General features: G+C 44.7%; 1 protein-coding gene across 1 annotated transcript in view; it reads right to left on the reverse strand.

Moving 5' to 3' along the window:
• NR1I2 (nuclear receptor subfamily 1 group I member 2) overlaps positions 1–16,374 on the reverse strand; it is a 95,181-nt gene extending 78,807 nt beyond the window's left edge. The window contains exon 1 of the mRNA XM_068270970.1: positions 16,294–16,374. The gene's annotated coding sequence lies outside the window, so the exon portion shown is untranslated. The remainder of the gene's footprint in view (positions 1–16,293) is intronic.
• Between the last annotated feature and the right edge of the window lie 7,166 nt (positions 16,375–23,540).

Raw genomic sequence — 23,540 nt, forward strand, 5'->3', positions numbered from 1 at the left:
CACTTCCTGCCAGCCAAGCGATAACGTGCGCGGAAGCGTATTGAAAAACAAATATGCTTCGGTGCATGCGCGACACGTAAAACCTGCAGCGGGTTTTCACACTGACAAGCGTCGCCATAGACACAGGACTTCCGGTCCGCCGCACTATGAATTTGCCCATAGAATTTCACAAATTGACGCAACGCCACAGTGAGGAAGGGCCCTGAAGCTGAACCCGGCAATATAGACGAGAAGGGACAGGAGATAGGAGGAGCCAGCAAGGGACAGGTGAGCCAAAACTACGCTGCAGCACTCAGCATGGGCCCGGGGTACGCACTGCATACTGGGGGGGAGGGGCAAGACTGGCCGGGGGTCCATCGATGGTCGAGAAATCAAACACTGCCATTCCGGATCAATCATTTCGATCAATTTAATCTGGAAGTCAAACTGGGCAGCCACATTGTGGTATTGATCTCAGCCATACTCGATCGTTATGCTCGAATCTGTGGGATATCCATGTAATGTATGGGCACCTTAACTTGTTTCTCCTGTTATCTTTCAGACTCATTCCCATATACGAGTCCACCGGCTAGCTAATGTTTTCCAGACAGCAGCATGAGCCCTTGTTACTTTCTTTACAACTGCATGACTCCACTGATTGGTTGATGGCTGCAGCACACCCATGTGACCCCTCCCTCCTGGCCGCCTAGCCTAGGCACTGGGAGTCTGTGCTGCTGTCACTGCAAAGACACTGTTGTATTGCCCTGAGGAAGCAGGTGAATTCCACGAAACGCATCATCCTTTATTGGTGGTCAATGAAAATTTCTTAACCTCCATACCGAAGTACGACTGTTCTAATGTATCTATCCCATATATACCTTATCCTGACATATTGGGCTGGCTCCTCCCACTGTATATAGATTGCCCCATATACTGGGGTTACCCCCTGTGATAATTATCCAGCGTTCTTTTGGTATTTTGTCTGGAGTGTGACCCCCCAGGTCTGAAAGAAGATTTCACATCCATTATGGAGACAGGATTCTCGGCTAGCTGGATAATGTGGTTGCCTGATAGCAGCCGGCGTCTGTAAGCAGTATTTGTTTGATTAGTTGGCCCCGATATCTAGAAATACTGCACCATATCGGCGCTCTCTGTATCTCTGGCTTTCTTTCCGGTCCTGGAGTTCAACAACCGAATTTCACCCACCGGATAACCAGCATTAAATGTGGGTGTGTTTAGGGGTCCGGTAAGTTTAGGGTGGAGGGGTTATTTTTGGAAGGGTGAGGGGATAGGGTCCAGCCACTTTTCTGTAAGTTGGCAGAGATGGGCGCTGTGTATGTCCTGGCAATGTGCAGGGCTGGTATAATGGGGGCTCATCTGTAATAATTCCCTGACCTAATAATAGGGGGTTCCCTCCTCACACGGCTTATATAGGGGGGGTGTGATGGTGGGAAAGTCTGGGCGGTCTGTGTGCCGGGAGCTCCAGCAGCTGTGAAATACAAACTGCCTCGTAATAAACAGCGATAAGAAGCCAGATTGTTACACTGTATTATGTACACACACACACACGCTAAATGTATGTACACACAGACACACGATTACACACACACACACACACGCTAAATGTACAGTGGGTTGCAAAAGTATTCGGGCCCCCTTGAAGTTTTTCACATTTTGTCACATTACTGCCACAAACATGAATCAATTTTATTGGAATTCCACATGAAAGACCAATACAAAGTGGTGTACACATGAGAAGTGGAACGAAAATCATACATGATTTCAAACATTTTTTTACAAATCAATAACTGCAAAGTGGGGTGTGCGTAATTATTCAGCCCCCTGAGTCAATACTTTGTAGAACCACCTTTTCATGCAATTACAGCTGCCAGTCTTTTAGGGTATGTCTCTACCAGCTTTGCACATCTAGAGACTGAAATCCTTGCCCATTCTTCTTTACAAAACAGCTCCAGCTCAGCCAGATTAGATTGACAGCGTTTGTGAACAGCAGTTTTCAGATCTTGTCACACATTCTCGATTGGATTTAGATCTGGACTTTGACTGGGCCATTCTAACACATAGATATGTTTTGTTTTAAACCATTCCATTGTTGCCCTGGCTTTATGTTTAGAGTCATTGTCCTGCTGGAAGGTAAACCTCCGCCCCAGTCTCAAGTCTTTTGCAGTCTCCAAGAGGGTTTCTTCCAAGTTTGCCCTGTATTTGGCTCCATCCATCTTCCCATCAACTCTGACCAGCTTCCCTGTCCCTGCTGAAGAGATGCACCCCCCGAGCATGATGCTGCCACCACCATATTTGACAGTGGGGATGGTGTGTTCAGAGTGATGTTCAGTTTTTGGCCAAAAAGTTCCATTTTGGTCTCATCTGACCAGAGCACCTTCCTCCACATGTTTGCTGTGTCCCCCACATGGCTTGTGGCAAACTGCAAACGGGACTTCTTATGCTTTCTGTTAACAATGCCTTTCTTCTTGCCACTCTTCCATAAAGGCCAACTTATACACACACACACACACACACACACACACACACACACACACACACACACACACACACACACACACACACACACTCTGGGCCTGATTCACAAAGCGGTGCTAACAGTTAGCACGCTGGTGAAAAGCCCTTTATCATGCCTAAACTCAGTTTAGGCATGATAAGTTTAGGTGTGATAAGTTTAGGCATGTTAAGTTTAGGCGTGATAAGTTTAGGCATGATAAGTTTAAGCACCAACTGGGTTAGCACCGCAGTGCACAGCTGATCAAAAGTTTTGCGCTAGCAAAGTCTGGTTCACTTCGCATAGAGTTTAATGGCGCTGCTTTGCGTGCGGGACTTTGCGTGCGATCTAAACTTATCTAAACTTATCATGCCTAAACTGGCTTTCCATCAGCGTGGTGCAATGGTTATCACGCCTAAAGTCTTTTAGGCGTGCTAACTGGGTTAGCACCGCTTTGTGAATCAGGCCCTATATGTATACACACACACACACACTATATGTATATATACACACACACACACACACACACACACACACTATATGTATACACACACACGCACACTATGGGCTCGATTCACAAAGCGGTGCTAACCCAGTTAGAGACTTTAGGCATGATAACCATTGCACCACTCTGGTGAAAAGCCAGTTTAGGTGTGATAAGTTTAGGCATGATAAGTTTAGGTGTGATAAGTTTAGGCATGCTAAGTTTAGATAAGTTTAGATCGCTTGCAAAGTCCTGCACGCAAAGCAGCGCCATTAAACTTTATACAAAGTGCACCAGTCTTTGCTAGCGTAAAACTTTTGATCAGCTGTGCACTGCGGTGCTAACGCAGTTGGCGCTTAAACTTATCACACCTAAACTTATCACACCTAAACTTATCATGCCTAAACTTATCACACCTAAACTTATCACACCTAAACTTATCATGCCTAAACTGAGTTTAGGCATGATAAAGGGCTTTTCACCAGGGTGCTAACTGTTAGCACCGCTTTGTGAATCAGGCCCTATATGTATATATACACACATACACACACACACACACACACACACTATGTGTATATATACACACACACACACACACACACACTCACTATATGTGTACACACACACACACACACACACACTATGGGCTCGATTCACAAAGCGGTGATAACCCAGTTAAAGACTTTAGGCGTGATAACCATTTTTATCATGCCTAAACTCAGTTTAGGCATGATAAGTTTAGGCATGATAAGTTTAGGCATGATAAGTTTAGATAAGTTTAGATCGCGCGCAAATCCCGCACGCAAAGCAGCGCCATTAAACTCTATGCAAAGTGCACCAGACTTTGCTAGCGCAAAACTTTTGATCAGCTGTGCACTGCGGTGCTCACCCAGTTGGTGCTTTAACTTATCACGCCTAAAAACTTATCACACCTAAACTTATCATGCCTAAACAGAGTTTAGGCATGATAAAGGGCTTTTCACTAGCGTGCTAACTGTTAGCACCGCTTTGTGAATCAGGCCCAATATGTACACACACTATGGGCTTGATTTACAAAGCGGTGCTAACCTACTTAGCACGTCTAAAGTCTTTAGACGTGCTAACCAGGGTGCTAAGTAGGTTAGCACCGGATTTCTCAATCAGATCGCGCACTAACTTTGCGCGCGCAAAGTCCTATGCGCGCTAAGTCCCATAGGCTTTAATGGGCACTTCGCGCGGAGCGCCCTGCGCTCTATGCAATGCGCGTGTAAAGTTTTATGCGCGTAAAGCTCGTTTAGACGTGCTAAGGGGGTTTTCACAGGCGTGCTAACAGTTAGCACCGCTTTGTGAATCAAGCCCAAAATGTATACACACACTATGGGCTCGATTCACAAAGCGGTGCTAACCCAGTTAGCACGCCTAAAAGACTTTAGGCATGATAACCATTGCACCATGCTGGTGAAAAGCCAGTTTAGGCGTGATAAGTTTAGGCGTGATAAGTTTAGGTGTGATAAGTTTAGGCATGCTAAGTTTAGATAAGTTTAGATCGCTTGCAAAGTCCCGCACGCAAAGCAGCGCCATTAAACTTTATACAAAGTGCACCAGTCTTTGCTAGTGTAAATCTTTTGATCAGCTGTGCACTGCGGTGCTAACGCAGTTGGCGCTTAAACTTATCATGCCTAAACTTATCACACCTAAACTTATCATGCCTAAACTTATCATGCCTAAACTGAGTTTAGGCATGATAAAGGGCTTTTCACCAGCGTGCTAACTGTTAGCACCGCTTTGTGAATCAGGCCCCATATGTATATACACACACACACACACACACACACACACTATGGGCTCGATTCACAAAGCGGTGCTAACCCAGTTAGCATGCCTAAAAGACTTTAGGCATGATAACCATTGCACCATGCTGGTGAAAAGCCAGTTTAGGCGTGATAAGTTTAGGTGTGATAAGTTTAGGTGTGATAAGTTTAGGCATGCTAAGTTTAGATAAGTTTAGATCGCTTGCAAAGTCCCGCACGCAAAGCAGCGCCATTAAACTTTATACAAAGTGCACCAGTCTTTGCTAGCGTAAAACTTTTGATCAGCTGTGCACTGCGGTGCTAACGCAGTTGGCGCTTAAACTTAGCATGCCTAAACTTATCACACCTAAACTTATCATGCCTAAACTTATCACACCTAAACTTCTCACACCTAAACTTATCACACCTAAACTTCTCACACCTAAACTTATCACACCTAAACTTATCACACCTAAACTTATCATGCCTAAACTGAGTTTAGGCATGATAAAGGGCTTTTCACCAGCGTGCTAACTGTTAGCACCGCTTTGTGAATCAGGCCCCTTATGTATACACACACACACTATGGGCCTGATTCACAAAGCGGTGCTAACAGTAAGCACCCTGGTGAAAAGCCCTTTATCACGCCTAAACTCTGTTTAGGCATGATAAGTTTAGGCATGATAAGTTTAGGTGTGATAAGTTTTTAGGCGTGATAAGTTTAAGCACCAACTGGGTTAGCACCGTAGTGCACAGCTGATCAAAAGTTTTGCGCTAGCAAAGTCTGGTGCACTTTGCATAGAGTTTAATGGTGCTGCTTTGCGTGCGGGACTTTGCATGCGATCTAAACTTATCTAAACTTAGCATGCCTAAACTTAGCATGCCTAAACGTATCATGCCTAAACGTATCATGCCTAAACTGAGTTTAGGCATGATAAAAATGGTTATCATGCCTAAAGTCTCTAACTGGGTTAGCACCGCTTTGTGAATCGAGCCCTATATGTGTATACACACACACACACACACACACACTATGGGCTCGATTCACAAAGCGGTGATAACCCAGTTATCACGCCTAAAAGACTTTAGGCGTGATGACCTTTTCACCACTGAGTTATCACCGCTTTTTCCTGCTCTTCGCGCGAAGTTACCGCGCGTTCGCGCGTGAGAGCGCGCGCAAAGTCCCATAGGGCTTAATGGGAGCTTCGCGCGAAGCGGGGACGCTGCGCGCGCACGCGCGCGGTTGCGCGCGCAAAACTTTGCGCGCGGCAACTTCGCGCGAGTTTCTACTTATCATGCCTAAAGTGACTTTAGGCGTGATAAGGGCCTTTTCACCACGGTGCCAACACTTTGCACCGCTTGGTGAATCGAGCCCTATATGTATGTACGAGCACACACTATGTATATACACAACACACACGTGTACAGGGAGAGCGCGGGAATGTTATCAGCTGAGATAAGGCGGAGGGGAAGTGCTTGTAATACAATACACAGAGTAATTCACAGGCAACAAGAATGCTATACATCCGATTCCAGCGCGTATAATCCTGACGCTGCTCTCAGCACCATAGCAACCAGCAGCAATGTATAGTATATATATACACACACATTGCAGTGTGTCCGTACAGAAGTACACGGTATATATTAGCGCATCTCAAAAAGTTAGAACATCAAAACATTTTTTTATTTCAGTAATTCAATTTAAAAAAATGAAACCCGAGTATAATATAGGTGAGGGAATCTGTGCAGCATTAACACCAGAGCGAATAATGCATAACTCAGCAGTGCCACAGGCCGCCCACCTCTATGCCACACCGCACATCCTGGGCTGACATATTACCTCAGCAGTGCCACAGGCCGCCCACCTCTATGCCACGCCGCACATCCTGGGCTACCATATCACCTCAGCAGTGCCACGGGCCGCCCACCTCTATGCCACGCCGCACATCCTGGGCTACCATATCACCTCAGCAGTGCCATGGGCCGCCCACCTCTATGCCACGCCGCACATCCTGGGCTACCATATCACCTCAGCAATGCCACGGGCCGCCCACCTCTATGCCACGCCGCACATCCTGGGCTACCATATCACCTCAGCAGTGCCACGGGCCGCCCACCTCTATGCCACGCCGCACATCCTGGGCTGACATATCACCTCAGCAGTGCCACGGGCCGCCCACCTCTATGCCACGCCGCACATCCTGGGCTACCATATCACCTCAACAGTGCCACGGGCCGCCCACCTCTATGCCACGCCGCACATCCTGGGCTGACATATTACCTCAGCAGTGCCACGGGCCGCCCACCTCTATGCCACGCCGCACATCCTGGGCTACCATATCACCTCAGCAGTGCCATGGGCCGCCCACCTCTATGCCACGCCGCACATCCTGGGCTACCATATCACCTCAGCAATGCCACGGGCCGCCCACCTCTATGCCACACCGCACATCCTGGGCTGACATATCACCTCAGCAGTGCCACGGGCCGCCCACCTCTATGCCACGCCGCACATCCTGGGCTACCATATCACCTCAGCAGTGCCACGGGCCGCCCACCTCTATGCCACGCCGCACATCCTGGGCTACCATATCACCTCAGCAGTGCCACGGGCCGCCCACCTCAAGCCACGCCGCACATCCTGGGCTACCATATCACCTCAGCAGTGCCACGGGCCGCCCACCTCTATGCCACGCCGCACATCCTGGGCTGATATCACCTCAGCAGTGCCACGGGCCGCCCACCTCTATGCCACACCGCACATCCTGGGCTGACATATCACCTCAGCAGTGCCACGGGCCGCCCACCTCTATGCCACGCCGCACATCCTGGGCTACCATATCACCTCAGCAGTGCCACGGGCCGCCCACCTCTATGCCACACCGCACATCCTGGGCTGACATATCACCTCAGCAGTGCCACGGGCCGCCCACCTCTATGCCACGCCGCACATCCTGGGCTGACATATCACCTCAGCAGTGCCATGGGCCACCCACCTCTATGCCACGCCGCACATCCTGGGCTACCATATCACCTCAGCAGTGCCACGGGCCGCCCACCTCTATGCCACGCCGCACATCCTGGGCTACCATATCACCTCAGCAGTGCCACGGGCTGCCCACCTCTATGCCACGCCGCACATCCTGGGCTACCATATCACCTCAGCAGTGCCACGGGCCGCCCACCTCTATGCCACGACGCACATCCTGGGCTACCATATCACCTCAGCAGTGCCACGGGCCGCCCACCTCTATGCCACGCCGCACATCCTGGGCTACCATATCACCTCAGCAGTGCCACGGGCCGCCCACCTCTATGCCACGCCGCACATCCTGGGCTACCATATCACCTCAGCAGTGCCACAGGCCGCCCACCTCTATGCCACGCCGCACATCCTGGGCTACAATCATACCTCAGCAGTGCCACAGGCCGCCCACCTCTATGCCACGCCGCACATCCTGGGCTGACATATCACCTCAGCAGTGCCACGGGCCGCCCACCTCTATGCCACACCGCACATCCTGGGCTACCATATCACCTCAGCAGTGCCACGGGCCGCCCACCTCTATGCCACGCCGCACATCCTGGGCTACAATCATAACTCAGCAGTGCCACGGGCCGCCCACCTCTATGCCACGCCGCACATCCTGGGCTACAATCATACCTCAGCAGTGCCACAGGCCGCCCACCTCTATGCCACGCCGCACATCCTGGGCTGACATATTACCTCAGCAGTGCCACGGGCCGCCCACCTCTATGCCACGCCGCACATCCTGGGCTACCATATCACCTCAGCAGTGCCACGGGCCGCCCACCTCTATGCCACGCCGCACATCCTGGGCTGACATATCACCTCAGCAGTGCCACGGGCCGCCCACCTCTATGCCACGCCCCACATCCTGGTCTTCCATAACACCTCAGCAGTGCCACAGGCTGATAGCATCCATGCCCCGCCCCACATCCTGGGCTACCATAATACCTCAGCAGTGCCACAGGCTGATAGCATCCATGCCCCGCCCCACATCCTGGCCTTCCATAACACCTCAGCAGTGCCACAGGCTGATAGCATCCATGCCACACCCCACATCCTGGGCTTCCATAACCCTTCAGCAGTGCCACAGACTGATAGCATCCATGCCCCGCCTTACATCCTGGGCTACCATAACACCTCAGCAGTGCCACAGGCTGATAGCATCCATGCCACACCCCACATCCTGGCCTTCCATAACACCTCAGCAGTGCCACAGGCTGATAGCATCCATGCCCCGCCCCACATCCTGGCCTTCCATAACACCTCAGCAGTGCCACAGGCTGATAGCATCCATGCCACGCCCCACATCCTGGGTTTCACTTTCCATAACACCTCAGCAGTGCCACAGGCTGATAGCATCCATGCCCCGCCCCACATCCTGGCCTTCCATAACACCTCAGCAGTGCCACAGGCTGATAGCATCCATGCCACGCCCCACATCCTGGCCTTCCATAACACCTCAGCAGTGCCACAGGCTGATCACCTCCATGCCACGCCCCACATCCTGGGCTACCATAGCACCTCAGCAGTGCCACGGGCAACCCCCTCAGTGTCACGCCACACATTGCGTGATACAATTTATTTTTTTTATATACTACCACTTTTTCTGTTTATTGTGCACTGTCTTACCTCCTTTTGTGACCTGTATGCTACCTGATTGTGCCAAAATCAACTGCCTAAATCAAATGACCCAGTCATGCTTGGGAAAATAAAGAGGATTCTATATAGCAGAGTACACACAAAGAGTAGTATATAGCCCTGTAGTGGGACACTAGTATGCAGTATATACACACTGCAGTTATACTTAGTGTATATAACAGTATACAGTATGTAGCAGAATATATACATAACACTTTTACAATATATAGCACTGTATACAGGGAGTGCAGAATTTTTAGGCAAATTATTATTTTGACCACATCATCCTCTTTATGCATGTTGTCTTACTCCAAGCTGTATAGGCTCGAAAGCCTACTACCAATTAAGCATATTAGGTGATGTGCATCTCTGTAATGAGAAGGGGTGTGGTCTAATGACATCAACACCCTATATCAGGCGTGCATAATTATTAGGCAACTTCCTTTCCTTTGGCAAAATGGGTCAAAAGAAGGACTTGACAGGCTCAGAAAAGTCAAAAATAGTGAGATATCTTGCAGAGGGATGCAGCACTCTTAAAATTGCAAAGCTTCTGAAGAGTGATCATCGAACAATCAAGCGTTTCATTCAAAATAGTCAACAGGGTCGCAAGAAGCGTGTGGAAAAACCAAGGCGCAAAATAACACCCATGAACTGAGAAAAGTCAAGCGTGCAGCTGCCAAGATGCCACTTGCCACCAGTTTGGCCATATTTAAGAGCTGCAACATCACGAGAGAGAGAGAGAGAGAGAGAGAGAGAGAGAGAGAGAGAGAGAGAGAGAGAGAGAGAGAGAGATTTGTATGTAGCAGTATACGCACACAGCAGTTATAGGAGTTTACAGCAGTGTATATACAGTAGATCATATTTGGCAATATGTAAACACAGAGCAGCACAGAGTATATAGCACCGTATACACAAAGTAATATGACAGTGGCACAGGGGACAATATTAGTACTATACAGATATACAGAGTGGCATGGAGTGGCAGTTTATACAGTATATAGGAGTAGTAATATATATAGGGTGGCATGGAGTAGCAGTATATAGGGGAGGGGGGGTAGTATATATAGAGTGGCATAGAGTAGCAGTATATAGGGGAGGGGTGGTAGTATATATAGAGTGGCATAGAGTAGCAGTATATAGGGGAGGGGTGGTAGTATATATAGAGTGGCATAGAGTAGCAGTATATAGGGGAGGGGTAGTAGTATATATAGGGTGGCATGGAGTAGCAGTATATAGGGGAGGGGTAGTAGTATATATAGAGTGGCATAGAGTAGCAGTATATAGGGGAGGAGTAGTAGTATATATATATATATATATATATATATATATATATATATATATATATATATATATATATATATATATATATATATATATAGAGTGGCATTGAGTAGCAGTATATAGGGGAAGGGTAGTAGTATATATAGAGTGGCATAGAGTAGCAGTATATAGGGGAGGGGTGGTAGTATATATAGAGTGGCATAGAGTAGCAGTATATAGGGGAGGGGTAGTAGTATATATAGAGTGGCATAGAGTAGCAGTATATAGGGGAGGGGTAGTAGTATATATAGAGTGGCATGGAGTAGCAGTATATAGGGGAGGAGTAGTAGTATATATAGGGTGACATGGAGTAGCAGTATATAGGGGAGGGGTAGTAGTATATATAGGGTGGCATGGAGTAGCAGTATATAGGGGAGGGGTAGTAGTATATATAGAGTGGCATAGAGTAGCAGTATATAGGGGAGGAGTAGTAGTATATATATATATATATATATATATATATATATATATATATAGAGTGGCATTGAGTAGCAGTATATAGGGGAAGGGTAGTAGTATATATAGAGTGGCATAGAGTAGCAGTATATAGGGGAGGAGTAGTAGTATATATATATATATATATATATATAGAGTGGCATAGAGTAGCAGTATATAGGGGAGGGGTAGTAGTATATATAGAGTGGCATAGAGTAGCAGTATATAGGGGAGGGGTGGTAGTATATATAGAGTGGCATAGAGTAGCAGTTTATAGGGGAGGGGTAGTAGTATATATAGAGTGGCATAAAGTAGCAGTATATAGGGGAGGAGTAGTAGTATATATATATAGGGGAGGAGTAGTAGTATATAGGGGAGGGGTAGTAGTATATATAGGGTGGCATGGAGTAGCAGTATATAGGGGAGGGGTAGTAGTATATATAGAGTGTCATGGAGTAGCAGTATATAGGGGAGGGGTAGTAGTATATATAGAGTGTCATGGAGTAGCAGTATATAGGGGAGGGGTAGTAGTATATATAGAGTGGCATAGAGTAGCAGTATATAGGGGAGGGGTAGTATATATACAGGGTGGCATGGAGTAGCAGTATATAGGGGAGAGGTAGTAGTATATATAGAATGGTATAGAGTAGCAGTATATAGGGGAGGGGTAGCAGTATATATAGAGTGGCATGGAGTAGCATTATATAGGGGAGGGGTAGTAGTATATATAGAGTGGCATAGAGTAGCAGTATATAGGGGAGGGGTAGTAGTATATATAGAGTGGCATGGAGTAGCAGTATATAGGGGAGGGGTAGTAGTATATATAGAGTGGCATAGAGTAGCAGTATATAGGGGGGGTAGTAGTATATATAGGGTGGCATGGAGTAGCAGTATATAGGGGAGGGGTAGTAGTATATATAGAGTGGCATGGAGTAGAAGTATATAGGGGAAGGGTAGTAGTATATATAGAGTGGCATGGAGTAGCAGTATATAGGGGAGGAGTAGTAGTATATATAGGGTGACATGGAGTAGCAGTATATAGGGGAGGGGTAGTAGTATATATAGAGTGGCATGGAGTAGCAGTATATAGGGGGGGAGTAGTAGTATATATAGGGTGACATGGAGTAGCAGTATATAGGGGAGGGGTAGTAGTATATATAGAGTGGCATGGAGTAGCAGTATATAGGGGAGGGGTAGTAGTATATATAGGGTGGCATGGAGTAGCAGTATATAGGGGAGGGGTAGTAGTATATATAGAGTGGCATAGAGTAGCAGTATATAGGGGAGGGGTAGTAGTATATATACAGGGTGGCAGGGAGTAGCAGTATATAGGGGAGGGGTAGTAGTATATATAGGGTGGCATAGAGTAGCAGTATATAGGGGAGGGGTAGTAGTATATATACAGGGTGGCATGGAGTAGCAGTATATAGGGGAGGGGTAGTAGTATATATAGGGTGGCATGGAGTAGCAGTATATAGGGGAGGGGTAGCAGTATATATATATATATATATATATATATATATATATATATAGAGTGGCATGGAGTAGCAGTATATACAGGGTGGCATGGAGTAGCAGTATATAGGGGAGGGGTAGTAGTATATATAGAGTGGAATGGAGTAGCAGTATATAGGGGAGGGGTAGTAGTATATATAGGGTGGCATGGAGTAGCAGTATATAGGGGAGGGGTAGTAGTATATGTACAGGGTGGCATGGAGTAGCAGTATATAGGGGAGGGGTAGTATATATACAGGGTGGCATGGAGTAGCAGTATATAGGGGAGGGGTAGTAGTATATATAGAGTGGCATGGGGTAGCAGTATATAGGGGAGGGGTAGTATATATACAGGGTGGCATGGAGTAGCAGTATATAGGGGAGGGGTAGTAGTATATATAGAGTGGCATGGAGTAGCAGTATATAGGGGAGGGGTGGTATATATACAGGGTGGCATGGAGTAGCAGTATATAGGGGAGGGGTTAGTAGCATATATAGAGTGGCATGGAGTAGCAGTATATATGGGAGGGGTAGCAGTATATATAGAGTGGCATAGAGTAGCTTTATATAGGAGAGGGGTAGTAGTATATATAGAGTGGCATAGAGTAGCAGTATATAGGGGAGGGGTAGCAGTATATATAGAGTGGCATGGAGTAGCAGTATATAGGGGAGGGGTAGTAGTATATATAGAGTAGCATGGAGTAGCAGTATATAGGGGAGGGGTAGTAGTATATATAGAGTGGCATAGAGTAGCAGTATATAGGGGAGGGGTAGTAATATATATAGAGTGGCATGGAGTAGCAGTATATATAGAGTGGCATGGAGTGGCAGTATATATAGAGTGGCATGGAGTGGCAGTATATAGGGGAGGGGTAGTAGTATATATAGAGTGGCATGGAGTAGCAGTATGCATGGAGTGGCAGTATATATAGAGTGGCATGGAGTAGCAGTATATAGGGGAGGGGTAGTAGTATATATAGAGTGGCATGGAGTAGCAGTATATAGGGGAGGGGTAGTAGTATATATAGAGTAGCATGGAGTAGCAGTATATAGGGGAGGGGTAGTAGTATATATAGAGTGGCATAGAGTAGCAGTATATAGGGGAGGGGTAGTAGTGTATATATAGAGTGGCATGGAGTAGCAGTATATAGGGGAGGGGTAGTAGTATATATAGAGTGGCATAGAGTAGCAGTATATAGGGGAGGGGTAGTAGTATATATAGAGTGGCATGGAGTGGCAGTATATATAGAGTAGCATGGAGTAGCAGTATATAGGGGAGGGGTAGTAGTATATATAGAGTGGCATGGAGTAGCAGTATATATAGAGTGGCATGGAGTAGCAGTATATAGGGGAGGGGTAGTAGTATATATAGAGTGGCATGGAGTAGCAGTATATAGGGGAGGGGTCATAGTATATATAGGGTGGCATGGAGTAGCAGGATATAGGGGAGGGGTAGTAGTATATATAGAGTGGCATAGAGTAGCAGTATATAGGGGAGGGGTAGTAGTATATATAGGGTGGCATGGAGTAGCAGTATAAAAGGGGATGGGTAGTAGTATATATAGAGTGGCATAGAGTAGCAGTATATAGGGGAGGGGTAGCAGTATATATAGAGTGGCATGGAGTAGCAGTATATATAGAGTGGCATGGAGTAGCAGTATATAGGGGAGGGGTAGTAGTATATATAGGGTGGCATGGAGTAGCAGTATAAAAGGGGATGGGTAGTAGTATATATAGAGTGGCATAGAGTAGCAGTATATAGGGGAGGGGTAGTAGTATATATAGAGTGGCATGGAGTAGCAGTATATATAGAGTGGCATGGAGTAGCAGTATATAGGGGAGGGGTAGTAGTATATATAGAGTGGCATGGAGTAGCAGTATATAGGGGAGGGGTAGTAGTATATATAGAGTGGCATGGAGTAGCAGTATATATAGAGTGGCATGGAGTAGCAGTATATAGGGGAGGGGTAGTAGTATATATAGAGTGGCATGGAGTAGCAGTATATAGGGGAGGGGTCGTAGTATATATAGGGTGGCATGGAGTAGCAGGATATAGGGGAGGGGTAGTAGTGTATATATAGAGTGGCATGGAGTAGCAGTATATAGGGGAGGGGTAGTAGTATATATAGAGTGGCATAGAGTAGCAGTATATAGGGGAGGGGTAGTAGTATATATAGAGTGGCATGGAGTGGCAGTGTATATATAGAGTAGCATGGAGTAGCAGTATATAGGGGAGGGGTAGTAGTATATATAGAGTGGCATGGAGTAGCAGTATATATAGAGTGGCATGGAGTAGCAGTATATAGGGGAGGGGTAGTAGTATATATAGAGTGGCATGGAGTAGCAGTATATAGGGGAGGGGTAGTAGTATATATAGGGTGGCATGGAGTAGCAGGATATAGGGGAGGGGTAGTAGTATATATAGAGTGGCATGGAGTAGCAGTATATAGGGGAGGGGTAGCAGTATATATAGGGTGGCATGGAGTAGCAGTATATAGGGGAGGGGTAGTAGTATATATAGAGTGGCATAGAGTAGCAGTATATAGGGGAGGGGTAGTAGTGTATATATAGAGTGGCATGGAGTAGCAGTATATAGGGGAGGGGTAGTAGTATATATAGAGTGGCATAGAGTAGCAGTATATAGGGGAGGGGTAGCAGTATATATAGAGTGGCATGGAGTAGCAGTATATAGGGGAGGGGTAGTAGTATATATAGAGTGGCATAGAGTAGCAGTATATAGGGGAGGGGTAGTAGTGTATATATAGAGTGGCATGGAGTAGCAGTATATAGGGGAGGGGTAGTAGTATATATAGAGTGGCATGGAGTAGCAGTATATATAGAGTGGCATGGAGTAGCAGTATAAGGGGGGGGGTAGTAGTATATATAGAGTGGCATGGAGTAGCAGTATATAGGGCAGGGGTAGTAGTATATATAGGGTGGCATGGAGTAGCAGGATATAGGGGAGGGGTAGTAGTATATATAGAGTGGCATGGAGTAGCAGTATATATAGAGTGGCATGGAGTAGCAGTATATAGGGCAGGGGTAGTAGTATATATAGGGTGGCATGGAGTAGCAGGATATAGGGGAGGGGTAGTAGTATATATAGAGTGGCATAGAGTAGCAGTATATAGGGGAGGGGTAGTAGTATATATAGGGTGGCATGGAGTAGCAGTTTATAGGGGAGGGGTAGTAGTATATATAGAGTGGCATAGAGTAGCAGTATATAGGGGAGGGGTTAGTAGCATATATAGAGTGGCATGGAGTAGCAGTATATAGGGGAGGGGTAGTAGTATATATAGAGTGGCATGGAGTAGCAGTATATAGGGGAGGGGTAGTAGTATATATAGGGTGGCATAGAGTGGCAGTATATAAGAGAGGGGTGGTAGTAGTATATACAGAGAAGTATGTAGTAGCAGTCTATAGGGAAAGTAAGGGGGGGGGGGGGGGGGTGGACGTGCAGGAAGCACGGGAGGGCTCGGGCAGCAGTGATATACACAGTATAGAGTGGTATATTGCAGTGTAGGGAGGGAGATGCAGGAAGTGCGGGATAGCGCCCGGTGGTGGGCGTGGCTGCTGGTGACACGTAGGAAGCAGCGCCCGGTAGTGGGCGGGGAGGTCGGGCTCCTCTTACCTGCGTATCTCCGCTCCTCTCCGGCTCCCCTGGGTCACCTGAGCCGCCTCCTCCGCACTGACAGCGGTTTCCTGCCTCCGCTTCAGCCCGGCGCGCCTCCTCCAATCAGCGCCCAGCGGGGCGGGGCCATCACTCTGCGCCGCCAATTACTGGCCTGCAGGCGGAGAAATGCAAATATGTGACGTCACCAATTCCAGGTAATCCGGCAGCAGCTCAACCTCACCTGAGCCAAGTCAGAGAGCTACAGACGGAGTGCAAGTGTGTTGTGTAATAATGCCTGCTATTATATAATATATCATTATTACACTGATGTGTATGGGGGAGCAGCAGAGAGAATGTGTGTTGTGTAATAATGCCTGCTATTATATATTATATCATTATTACACTGATGTGTATGGGGGGAGCAGAGAGAGAGTATGTGTGCTGTGTAATAATGCCTGCTATTATATAATATATCATTATTACACTGATGTGTATGGGGGAGCAGCAGAGAGAGTGCATGTGTGTTGTGTAATAATGCCTGCTATTATATACTATATCATTATTACACTGTGTATGGGGGGAGAAGCAGAGATAGTGCATGTGTGTTGTGTAATAATGCCTGCTATTATATATTATATCATTATTACACTGATGTGTATGGGGGGAGCAGTAGAGAGAATGTGTGTTGTGTAATAATGCCTGCTATTATATATTATTATTTTATTATTATTATTATTATTATTATTTAGTATTTATATAGCGCCGACATATTACGCAGCGCTGTACAGTGTGTGTATATATATATATATATATATATATATATATATATATATATATATTCTCTTGTCACTAACTGTCCCTCAAAGGAGCTCACAATCTAATCCCTACCATTGCCATATGTCTATATTATGTAGTGTAAGTACTGTAGTCTAGGGCCAATTTTTTAGGGGGAGCCAATTAACTTATCCGTATGTTTTTGGAATGTGGGAGGAAACCGGAGTGCCCGGAGGAAACCCACACAGACACAGGGAGAACATACAAACTCTTTGCAGATGGTGCCCTGGCTGGGATTCGAACCAGGGACCCAGCGCTGCAAGGCGAGAGCGCTAACCACTACGCCACCGTGCTGCCCCATATATTATATCATTATTACACTGATGTGTATGGGGGAGCAGCAGAGAGAATGTGTGTTGTGTAATAATGCCTGCTATTATATATTATATCATTATTACACTGATATGTATGGGGGGAGCAGCAGAGAGAGTATGTGTGTTGTGTTATAATGCCTGCTATTATATATTATATCATTATTACACTGATGTGTATGGGGGGAGCAGCAGAGAGGGTGCATGTGTGTTGTGTAATAATGCCTGCTATTATATATTATATCACTATTACACTGATATGTATGGGGGGAGCAGCAGAGAGAGTATGTGTGTTGTGTTATAATGCCTGTTATTATATATTATATCATTATTACACTGATGTGTATGGGGGGAGCAGCAGAGAGGGTGCATGTGTGTTGTGTAATAATGCCTGCTATTATATATTATATCACTATTACACTGATATGTATGGGGGGAGCAGCAGAGAGAGTATGTGTGTTGTGTTATAATGCCTGTTATTATATATTATATCATTATTACACTGATGTGTATGGGGGAGCAGCAGAGAGAATGTGTGTTGTGTAATAATGCCTCCTATTATATATTATATCATTATTACACTGATGTGTATGGGGGAGCAGCAGAGAGAGTGCATGTGTGTTGTGTATTAATGCCTGCTATTATATATTATATCATTATTACACTGTGTATGGGGGAGCAGCAGAGAGAGTGCATGTGTGTTGTGTGATAATGCCTCCTATTATATATTATATCATTATTACACTGATGTGTATGGGGGGAGCAGCAGAGAGGGTGCATGTGTGTTGTGTAATAATACCTGCTATTATATATTATATCATTATTACACTGTGTATGGGGGAGCAGCAGAGAGGGTGCATGTGTGTTGTGTATTAATGCCTGCTATTATATATTATATCATTATTACACTGTGTATGGGGGAGCAGCAGAGAGGGTGCATGTGTGTTGTGTAATAATGCCTCCTATTATATATTATATCATTATTACACTGATGTGTATGGGGGAGCAGCAGAGAGGGTGCATGTGTGTTGTGTAATAATGCCTGCTATTATATATTATATCATTATTACACTGATGTGTATGGGGGGAGCAGCAGAGAGAGTGCCTGTGTGTTGTGTAATAATGCCTTCTATTATATATTATATCATTATTACACTGATGTGTATGGGGGGAGCAGAGAGAGAGTATGTGTGTTGTGTAATAATGCCTGCTATTATATAATATATCATTATTACACTGATGTGTATGGGGGGAGCAGCAGAGAGGGTGCATGCGTGTTGTGTAATAATACCTGCTATTATATATTATATCATTATTACACTGATGTGTATGGGGGAGCAGCAGAGAGGGTGCATGTGTGTTGTGTAATAATGCCTTCTATTATATATTATATCATTATTACACTGATGTGTATGGGGGAGCAGCAGAGAGAGTGCATGTGTGTTGTGTAATAATGCCTCCTATTATATATTATATCATTATTACACTGATGTGTATGGGGGAGCAGCAGAGAGAGTGCATGTGTGTTGTGTAATTATGCCTGCTATTATATATTATATCATTATTACACTGATGTGTATGGGGGAGCAGCAGAGAGGGTGCATGTGTGTTGTGTAATAATGCCTCCTATTATATATTATATCATTATTACACTGATGTGTATGGGGGAGCAGCAGAGAGAGTGCATGTGTGTTGTGTAATAATGCCTCCTATTATATATTATATCATTATTACACTGATGTGTATGGGGGAGCAGCAGAGAGAGTGCATGTGTGTTGTGTAATAATGCCTGCTATTATATATTATATCATTATTACACTGATGTGTATGGGGGAGCAGCAGAGAGGGTGCATGTGTGTTGTGTAATAATGCCTTCTATTATATATTATATCATTATTACACTCAGGGCCGGATTTGTACTTTTTACCTCCCAAGGCCCACTATCACCAGATGCCCCCTGACAACAGTATCCTAAACCCCCCCAACACGGCAGGGTTCAGATTGTAGGCACCTCTGAGGACAATTAGTGAAGTGATGGCTGGATTAAAATTATAAGATCCTCTGAGGACAGTTAGTGACAGGATGGCAGGGATTAGATTGTAAGCTCCTTGGCACATTCAGTCAGAGACAGGCAGATCGGAAATCCCTGTAAGTGCCCTTTTGCTGCCCCTTTGTGCCCTAATTGCCAGATCTGGCTGTTGGTAGCCACCCACCACTATGTGCAAACTCTCTGTGTAGCAGGACGAATGTTCAGCAGGCTAACTGATACTACCATCCTTCTGCCTACAGCCCGCCCCTTGCTTTCCTGGTGCCCTAGGCCATGGCCTATGCGGCCTTGCCTGAAATCCGGCCATGATTACACTGATGTGTATGGGGGGAGCAGAGAGAGAATGTGTGTTGTGTAATAATGCCTGCTATTATATAATATATCATTATTACACTGATGTGTATGGGGGAGCAGCAGAGAGGGTGCATGTGTGTTGTGTAATAATGCCTGCTATTATATATTATATCATTATTACACTGATGTGTACGGGGGAGCAGCAGAGAGTGCATGTGTGTTGTGTAATAATGCCTGCTATTATATAATATATCATTACACTGATGTGTATGGGGGGAGCAGCAGAGAGAGTGCCTGTGTGTTGTGTATTAATGCCTGCTATTATATAATATATCATTATTACACTGATGTGTATGGGGGAGCAGCAGAGAGAGTGCCTGTGTGTTGTGTATTAATGCCTGCTATTATATATTCTATCATTATTACACTGATGTGTATGGGGGAGCAGCAGAGAGTGCATGTGTGTTGTGTAATAATGCCTCCTATTATATATTATATCATTATTACACTGAAGTGTATGGGGGGAACTGCAGAGAGAGTGCATGTGTGTTGTGTCATAATGCCTGCTATTATATATTATATCACTATTACACTGATATGTATGGGGGGAGCAGCAGAGAGGGTGCATGTGTGTTGTGTAATAATGCCTGCTATTATATATTATATCATTATTACACTGTGTATGGGGGAGCAGCAGAGAGAGTGCATGTGTGTTGTGTTATAATGCCTGCTATTATATATTATATCATTATTACACTGATGTGTATGGGGGAGCAGCAGAGAGGGTGCATGTGTGTTGTGTATTAATGCCTGCTATTATATAATATATCATTATTACACTGATGTGTATGGGGGAGCAGCAGAGAGAGTGCATGTGTGTTGTGTAATAATGCCTCCTATTATATATTATATCATTATTACACTGATGTGTATGGGGGGAACTGCAGAGAGAGTGCATGTGTGTTGTGTTATAATGCCTGCTATTATATATTATATCATTATTACACTGATGTGTATGGGGGGAGCAGCAGAGAGAGTGCCTGTGTGTTGTGTATTAATGCCTGCTATTATATATTATATCATTATTACACTGATGTGTATGGGGGAGCAGCAGAGAGAGTGCCTGTGTGTTGTGTATTAATGCCTGCTATTATATATTCTATCATTATTACACTGATGTGTATGGGGGAGCAGCAGAGAGTGCATGTGTGTTGTGTAATAATGCCTGCTATTATATATTATATCATTATTACACTGTGTATGGGGGAGCAGCAGAGAGGGTGCATGTGTGTTGTGTAATAATGCCTGCTATTATATAATATATCATTATTACACTGATGTGTATGGGGGAGCAGCAGAGAGAGTGCATGTGTGTTGTGTAATAATGCCTCCTATTATATATTATATCATTATTACACTGATGTGTATGGGGGAGCAGCAGAGAGAGTGCATGTGTGTTGTGTCATAATGCCTGCTATTATATATTATATCACTATTACACTGATATGTATGGGGGGAGCAGCAGAGAGGGTGCATGTGTGTTGTGTAATAATGCCTGCTATTATATAATATATCATTACACTGATGTGTATGGGGGAGCAGCAGAGAGGGTGCATGTGTGTTGTGTAATAATGCCTGCTATTATATATTATATCATTATTACACTGATGTGTATGGGGGAGCAGCAGAGAGAGTGCATGTGTGTTGTGTCATAATGCCTGCTATTATATATTATATCATTATTACACTGATGTGTATGGGGGAGCAGCAGAGAGGGTGCATGTGTGTTGTGTAATAATGCCTCCTATTATATATTATATCATTATTACACTGATGTGTATGGGGGAGCAGCAGAGAGAGTGCATGTGTGTTGTGTAATAATGCCTGCTATTATATATTATATCATTATTACACTGATGTGTATGGGGGAGCAGCAGAGAGAGTGCATGTGTGTTGTGTAATAATGCCTGCTATTATATATTATATCATTATTACACTGTGTATGGGGGGGAGCAGTAGAGAGAATGTGTGTTGTGTAATAATGCCTGCTATTATATATTATATCATTATTACACTGATATGTATGGGGGAGCAGCAGAGAGGTGCATGTGTGTTGTGTAATAATGCCTGCTATTATATAATATATCATTATTACACTGATGTGTATGGGGGAGCAGCAGAGAGGGTGCATGTGTGTTGTGTAATAATGCCTGCTATTATATAATATATCATTATTACACTGATATGTATGGGGGAGCAGCAGAGAGGTGCATGTGTGTTGTGTAATAATGCCTGCTATTATATAATATATCATTATTACACTGATGTGTATGGGGGAGCAGCAGAGAGGGTGCATGTGTGTTGTGTAATAATGCCTGCTATTATATATTATATCATTATTACACTGATGTGTATGGGGGAGCAGCAGAGAGAGTATGTGTGTTGTGTCATAATGCCTTCTATTATATATTATATCATTATTACACTGATGTGTATGGGGGAGCAGCAGAGAGGGTGCATGTGTGTTGTGAAATAATGCCTGCTATTATATATTATATCATTATTACACTGTGTATGGGGGAGCAGCAGAGACAGTGCATGTGTGTTGTGTAATAATGCCTGCTATTATATAATATATCATTATTACACTGAAGTGTATGGGGGGAACTGCAGAGAGAGTGCATGTGTGTTGTGTAATAATGCCTGCTATTATATATTATATCATTATTACACTGATGTGTATGGGGGAGCAGCAGAGAGAGTGCATGTGTGTTGTGTCATAATGCCTGCTATTATATATTATATCACTATTACACTGATATGTATGGGGGGAGCAGCAGAGAGGGTGCATGTGTGTTGTGTAATAATGCCTGCTATTATATAATATATCATTATTACACTGATGTGTATGGGGGAGCAGCAGAGAGAGTGCATGTGTGTTGTGTAATAATGCCTGCTATTATATATTATATCATTATTACACTGATGTGTATGGGGGAGCAGCAGAGAGAGTGCATGTGTGTTGTGTAATAATGCCTCCTATTATATAATATATCATTATTACACTGATGTGTATGGGGGAGCAGCAGAGAGAGTGCATGTGTGTTGTGTCATAATGCCTGCTATTATATATTCTATCATTATTACACTGATGTGTATGGGGGAGCAGCAGAGAGGGTGCATGTGTGTTGTGTAATAATGCCTCCTATTATATATTATATCATTATTACACTGATGTGTATGGGGGAGCAGCAGAGAGAGTGCATGTGTGTTGTGTAATAATGCCTGCTATTATATATTATATCATTATTACACTGTGTATGGGGGGAGCAGTAGAGAGAATGTGTGTTGTGTAATAATGCCTGCTATTATATAATTATATCATTATTACACTGATATGTATGGGGGAGCAGCAGAGAGGTGCATGTGTGTTGTGTAATAATGCCTGCTATTATATAATATATCATTATTACACTGATATGTATGGGGGGAGCAGCAGAGAGAATGTGTGTTGTGTCATAATGCCTGCTATTATATATTATATCATTATTACACTGATGTGTATGGGGGGAGCAGAGAGAGAATGTGTGTTGTGTAATAATGCCTGCTATTATATAATATATCATTATTACACTGATGTGTATGGGGGAGCAGCAGAGAGGGTGCATGTGTGTTGTGCAATAATGCCTGCTATTATATATTATATCATTATTACACTGATGTGTATGGGGGGAGCAGCAGAGAGAGTGCATGTGTGTTGTGTAATAATGCCTGCTATT

Source organism: Hyperolius riggenbachi, chromosome 2 (assembly GCF_040937935.1).
Source record: "Hyperolius riggenbachi isolate aHypRig1 chromosome 2, aHypRig1.pri, whole genome shotgun sequence".
NCBI lineage: Eukaryota > Metazoa > Chordata > Amphibia > Anura > Hyperoliidae > Hyperolius > Hyperolius riggenbachi.